Source organism: Euphorbia lathyris, chromosome 4 (assembly GCF_963576675.1).
Source record: "Euphorbia lathyris chromosome 4, ddEupLath1.1, whole genome shotgun sequence".
NCBI classification, from domain to species: Eukaryota; Viridiplantae; Streptophyta; class Magnoliopsida; order Malpighiales; family Euphorbiaceae; genus Euphorbia; species Euphorbia lathyris.
The window spans coordinates 23,163,387-23,170,366 of record NC_088913.1 but is presented as its reverse complement, the minus strand read 5'-3'; the positions used below and the strand labels follow the sequence as shown (position 1 = coordinate 23,170,366).

The 6,980-nt window shown below is 33.7% G+C and overlaps 1 long non-coding RNA gene across 2 annotated transcripts; it reads left to right on the top strand.

The window, feature by feature from the left end:
- Positions 1 to 4,872: 4,872 nt before the first annotated feature.
- LOC136226608 (uncharacterized) lies at positions 4,873 to 6,508 on the top strand. 2 transcript variants are annotated; one of them, XR_010687787.1, is made up of 3 exons: positions 4,875 to 5,176; positions 5,863 to 6,319; positions 6,494 to 6,508. It is a non-coding gene; the product is annotated as an uncharacterized lncRNA (long non-coding RNA). The 2 variants fall into 2 exon arrangements; XR_010687788.1 differs by lacking the exon at positions 6,494 to 6,508 and having other exon boundaries at positions 4,873 to 5,176; positions 5,863 to 6,270.
- Positions 6,509 to 6,980: the final 472 nt, after the last annotated feature.

Below are 6,980 nucleotides of genomic sequence, written 5' to 3'. Positions count from 1 at the left end.
ATTACACCCATGGCCACAAAACTTTATTCATTTCATATTATGACCACTCAACTTTATTTCTTTCCGGTATGGCCACTGAACTTTACACTTTTTAACATCGGTGACCACTTAACTTCATTTCTTCCCGATATGGCCACTGAACTTTACACTTTTTAATACTGGTGGCAACTAAATTTTAACTAACTTCTCAAAATGACCGTTAACGATCTCAAAATGAAAATATTCAAGTATTAGGAGAGATCGTTAACTTTAATGTATGTGTTGTTTGGTTAGGAGAGAGAAAGTGAATTTTTAGAGAGAGAAAGCTCCGAAAAATGTGATTTTCAAAAATAAAAAATGTGGTTTCATGGTAAATGTCGTTCTGAACAACTTTAATTCTTGAATATTTTCATTTTGAGATCGTTAACGGTCATTTTGAAAAGTTAGTTAAAATTTAGTTGCCACTGATATTAAAAAGTGTAAAGTTCAGTGGCCATACCGGGAAGAAATGAAGTTAAGTGGTCACTAATGTTAAATAGTGTAAAGTTCAGTGGCCATACCGGAAAGAAATAAAGTTGAGTGGTCATAATATGAAATGAATAAAGTTCTGTGGCCACGGGTGTAATTTACCCTATATTTACAGCAAAAAGAAGTAATTATTACGCCAAAAAGTAATTAATATCAAAGATAAACCTGTGCCTCATGGCACAGGTTAGATTATCCGATAAATTAATAACATATAGGGTGTTTCGCAAAGAGTTTTTTTTTTGAAGTTCTATTAGCTTTTTTGTCATTATTTATGGTGTTTATGAGCTTTTTGGATTAATTGAGGTATAATTGATTCTTTTATCCTTAATTTAATTTTAAAACATAAACAAACTCAAATATAAGGCCCTGTTTGGAAATTAGTTGTTAGCTGTTAGCTGTTAGCTGATTACATTAATTATTACTCCCTCCATTCTTTTTTATATGTCGTTTAAGGTTTTTCATCAAGACCAATGCAATATTAATGAGACTATTAAAATGACTAATGTACCCTTAGTACTTTTCTCTTGGATCTCTACTTTCTATGCAAAATTTCTCTCTCTTATTAATTTTTATGACTTACTTAAGATAATTTGCATTAATAACTATATCTCTCTCTTACAATAAATAGGGGCAAATTAGAGAAAGTATTGTAAAAAGTGCATTGGTAATACAAAACGACATATAAAAATGAACAAATTCAAAAGTCCAAAACGTCATATAATAAAAAACGGAGGGAGTAGCTGTTAGTTGATTACATTAGCTGATTTGACTAGCTGATTTGATTATTTGTTTATGTAGACCGTTTGGTAAAAATTAGCTGATTGATAATAGCGGTTTGTGCAAAAAGACGAATAAGGGCATTAATTTTGGAGCATGAGAAGAGGGAGTCTATCTATTAGGGTTAAAGAAGTCCATTAATTTTAATATTGCAAAACGCTTATTGAAAAATCTCATTTTAAGAGCTTTTTCTAAATTAGCGTTTTCATCCCAAAACTCTCTCCCAAACCTCTCTCCACCAAACACTCCAATTAGCGGTTTCAGTGGTCAAACCTCTAAAGTTGGTCAAAACCGCTCTTTTTATCTCAAAACGCTCTTTACCAAACAGGGTCTAAGTGTAAATTAACTCAAATTGATGAATTAAATTAGATTATGGTTTTTTATTTTAATAATCAAAACTGAAAAATTAATCCATTATATTTATATATTTAACATTTTAAATTAAAAAATATTTTAAAATTTAATATTTAAGTACTTTTTTTTATTTTGTTTTAAAAATTAATATTTAAATTTAATATTATAATAAGTATATATTTAAATTTAATAATTTTACCAATGTGCTTCTTTAATATTTATTTTAATATTTTATTATTTTATATTTTTAATTTTTTTATGTATTAATAAAGACCTAATAATATTGTGATTAAAAAAAAGACCTAATAATATTTTTATTATTTTAAATATATTTTTTATGCATTAGAAAGATCAATGTCCTTAGTTATCATTATACGCAAACAGTTAAATTTTACCAAACATATTTTACAAACAGCTAATGCAAACAGCTAACAGTTATCCCCAAACGGAGCTGTTGGAATGATATGCAAAATGAAAAGATAAACCACACATATGTTCACTGAACTTTCTCAATTTTCACGATATAACTACTAAATTTTAAAATGTAATATAAAAGTCATCGAACTTTACATTTTGTTATATTAGTAGTGACAACTAAACTTTGGTTAACTCTGCAAAATGATCCTTATTAACCTCAAAATGAAAGTAATTCAAAGAATTAAAGTCGTTTTAGAACGACATTTTCCATGAAACCACATTTTGTATTTTTCAAAATCAATAGAGATTCCTCTCTCTAAAAACCAACTTTCTTTTATAACCAAATAACAACTAAATGATCTCAAAACGAAAATTTCCAAGAATTAAAGTTGTTTAGAATATCATTAATTTTTGGAATTTTTTATTTCAAACTGTCAACGGTCATTTTGAGGTGCTAATTAAGTTTAGTAGTCACGAGTGTATGAAAGTTTAAGATTCAGTGATTTTTATATTACATTTTGAAGTTCAGTGGATATAGCGTGAAAATATGTAAAAGTTCAATAGCTATGGGTGTATTTTACCCTAATTTTCATTGATCAGTGAAATTTCTCATCTTACACCGGTTGATAATCCTAGTATTGGGCCAATTTTTTTTATTGGCATTAGGCGCATTTGGCTGCCCAAACTAAATTTCCGTAGTAAATTAGGACCTTAAATTATTAAAATTATTAATTAAATTTTTAAATTAATTAGATTTCTAAATTAAGGAAAAACATTAATTGAATACTTATTCTATTTTAAAAGGGAAAATTATAAAATTGGGTCAAATGGGAGGCCCATTTACATATTTAACCCATTTACTCAACCTACTACATATCTAGACTGATTTTGTGTGACTTTCTCATAATACTCTCAATATTTACGCGCGGCTCGTCCCATCCCGTCTGACTTCGCATATTCGACCATATGCGAAGCCTGCGAAGCTAATGTTTGGATTTACTTAATGAATTTAGTTCGCATATGCGAAGCCTGCGAAGCTGAAGTTTGTTTTGCTTGATGAATTTAGTTCGCATATGCGAATGCTGGATATGATTTGAAGCTAATTCGCGAAGTGGTATATAATAAAAAATGGCAAACAACAACGAATTCGAACATTAAAATCATAACATTATCAAAATTTACAACAAGATTGCCACAATAACAACATTCAAATCATAACATTATCAAAATGTACAACAAGATTGCCACAATGAACTCTACTAACTAATCATTTCAAAGTGAACCTAACTAATCCGGTACCAATCTTGAAACGGATGAGTAATCTTGGTGTGCACCATGAGACACATCCATCCCAAAAGGTCTGGACTTCCAGACCTTTTGGGATGGACGTGTCCCACGGTGCACACCAAGATTACTCATCCGATTTAAAATTGGTACCGGATTAAGTTAGGTTCACTTTGAAGATTGGCACAATGGGATGGACGTGTCCCATGGTGCACCCCAAGATTGACACAACCTCTCCTAGCCAACCACTTTAGGAGTGAATGTGTCAATGTTGGGGAAGTTCATCCCTATACAGAAAGGAAAATCATCTCCCCTGCAGCCCAGTACGCCGCCTTCCAGAAAAGGGATGTTACGTATTCAACCATCTACAGAAAAAATTAATCGTGTTAGGCAGGGAAAAAGACGATTTTGGCTTCGCGAAATGAAGATTATCGAAGCATGCGAATGTAAATGTGCAGGGGAAGAGGTGATTTTACTTCGCATATCGATTCTTTCGCGAAGTCTGCGAGGTCAGAAACGTGACTATCTACGTCGCATATCGATGCTTTCGCGAAGTCTGCGAGGTCTGAAACGTGAGGATCTATTCTCAGACTTCGCGAACTAATCGATTCGCGAGGTAGATCCATACGTTTCAGACTCTTTCTCTTCGCATATCTTCGTGAAATCATCGATTAACGAAGTAGATCGTCACTTTCCAGGCTCGTTCTCTTCGCAAAGCTTAGCGAAACCATCGATTGCGAAGTGAATTCATGAAAAAACGCAGAAAAAAACAGATACTTACATTTTTCGCCCCTTTCACCCCCAAAAGCGACAATAACAATATGATAACATGGGAAGAACGAAGGAAATAACGTAGAAAAACCATTTCTTTGATGGTAACAAGAAGAAAGAAACCAAGCAACGAATAGGAAGATGAAAAACCATGGCTTCGTTTTCTAGGGTTGGGAAGTTGCAGAATCAAGAGATGAAGAGAGGAAAAAGAGAAATCCATTGTGATTTTGACTAAATGGTGCAGATTTCGTACAATTTAAAGAAAGAAAAGAAGATCAAAAGTCTTGAAATCATTAATGCATGAGCAACTTTTCGCATAACCAAGGAGATAGGGGGAGCGGCGATTCGCGAGCGGTGGAAGTGGGAAGGTTAGGGGTATTATGGAAAAGTCACACAAAATCAGTCTAGATATGTAGTGGGATGAGTAAATGGGTTAAATATGTAAATGGGCCTCCCATTTGACCCAGTTTTATAGTTTTTCCATTTTAAAATCAGAAATTGTGACTATTTGTTACAAATTATAATAATATGTGTGTTGGTTCCAAATGGTTTCAGGAAAAGGTTTGAAACTGTTCAATCCAATAATTTTCGACAAGACCTCAATTGATGATTTTTATTTAGAATGAAGGCTCAATTAATGATATTTGCTTAATTTAGAAATCTAATTAATGATTTTGATAGTTTAAGGTCCTCACTAACTTTAAACTATTAGTTTGGGGAGCAAAATGGTATTATGCCTTTATTATATTTAAGCAAAAAAAAAGAAACAAAAGCCGCCGTAAGTAAACAACTAAACTTGAACAAGATGACTGGAAAGGCATTCTTGGGAGGAAAGCAGGCCCTCGCAGCGACTAAAGAAGCGGTAGTCGGCAACTCCCGCGGACGCCGCCGTCCTCCCCGCTACCCTACTTTTGCATCTAAGGGCAGCGCAGTAAACACCGAACTGAAAGCCAAGCAGACGCCACCTGCTTCATCTAACATTGGCAAGTTCCTTGGCATCGTTGATTCTCCTAAGTCTGAGTTTTCCAAAACCGTAACCAAGTTCATCAAATTGCACAATCGCCAGGTGCCCATCTTTTGATCTTTACCTAACTCCTTTATTTCGCTCTATCAAGCATTATAAGCGTTCAAAATACATTGCCTGATTGGTGTTTTCAGTTAGTTCAGTTATTGTCCTCCATGTGTTTGATGTGTTGTCTGAGAGAATGGGTATAATTTCTTTCCTGCGTAGTCTTGTTCCATTTAAACTCTCTAGCATGTGTGATCAATGCTTGTGTAGAAACACTCGTTGGATATAATTGTTTATCGTAATGCCTTGAATCAGTATAACACACTAGAATAGGAGGTGAGTCGGGTCCAGGGGCGATGGACCCCTGGCCTGGGTCCGGAGGCAGAGTAGCCCCCGGCCGGACGATATATCTTGTTTTCTATTCGGATTAGCATCGTGGGGTCCAAGTCGGATTAGGTTAGATGGAGTACTATAAATACTCTGTTATGTAAACCCTAGTCTGTAACCTGATTTCCGCCTCCTTAATAAAAGCTATTCTCCTTCTGCCCGTGGCTAATGTTGATGAACCACCTAAAATCGGTGTTTCGCTTCTCCGTTTATTAATCCGCACAACATTGTTATGCAGGAATACTAAAACAAATTGAATCTTTATCAATTCTTATTACTTAATCTAATAACTATTGACGATTTATGAATTATGGATTGAATTTTTTATGCAAGTGGTTGTTATTGATGTCTTACAGAATCCTGGGATGAGGAAGGACCGTAGTTTTGAGGACAAGGTGTTAGCTATCTTGAATACAGGGCAGAGAATTGGGACTCCAGAGATGATCAAGTTGATGGCCAAATAATGGAGTTTGATTCAACTTATTAAGAGCTAATTCCTCTATTGCTGATGTTGTTTTAACATTTATTGCAACCCGACTTATATGCATCACAAAATGATAATAGAATTCTGGTTTTTCAAAGAACAGGATGAATTTTGGCACACTCTTATATTGTCTCTATGAATTTGCTGGTGATTTGAACCCTTTTTAGCTAAATGATGGTTTGGCATCATAAATCTTATTTTCTTGAACTTAAAGAAAGGCTATTGCCCTCATCAATTGTTGGATGGTAAAATTTTATATATCTTACTGGTTATTGCTTCCTATGTTTGTTGAAAGGTGCTGTGCTCATTCTGTACATGGTGACACAAAGGTATGATCTTTGAAAAAATAATTGGTTTTATGGCAATGTTTTAATTATTTTACTGAATAGGGACAGAACTTGCATGGTCATTACAAGCAAATTTAATTTATCTCCTTTTTTTTGTTTTCTCTTCATATGAGTACACTGATTTGTGGTTTCTCCCTTTCCATCTTAATTGTGAAGGTTGTTCAAATAAAAATTAGCATGCTGTTCAAGTAAAGGAATACTGTAATACATGGCCAAGAGCTGCTGCCATCACCCTAATTACTTCCTCACAATATTTGAGTTTTCTTATCCTTCATTAATCACAAGTAATGCTCCATATATACATATAAGAGATAAAAATTATTGATTTACAGTGAAAATAGGTACACCTGTTCAGGTAAAGTTTATGTAATAATTGATATTATAAAGAGACTTGAAAACATTTGGTTTTTAGGACATGAAATGAGATGATGTGTAGATTTGAAGAACCACATAGTAGAATCATTTACTTGATACTTTAGAGTCTATGTTGCACGGGAACAGAAACAGAAACTGATACCGGAAACGAAAAGTCTTTCTAATTTTGTCAATTTGACATCTGTTTTTCCTTCCATTCGTTTATGGTCTCTGAAAAGTCTTGGTTACATGATCTTTAGTTACCTTTGGTCGTTTTTGACCTGCTGTG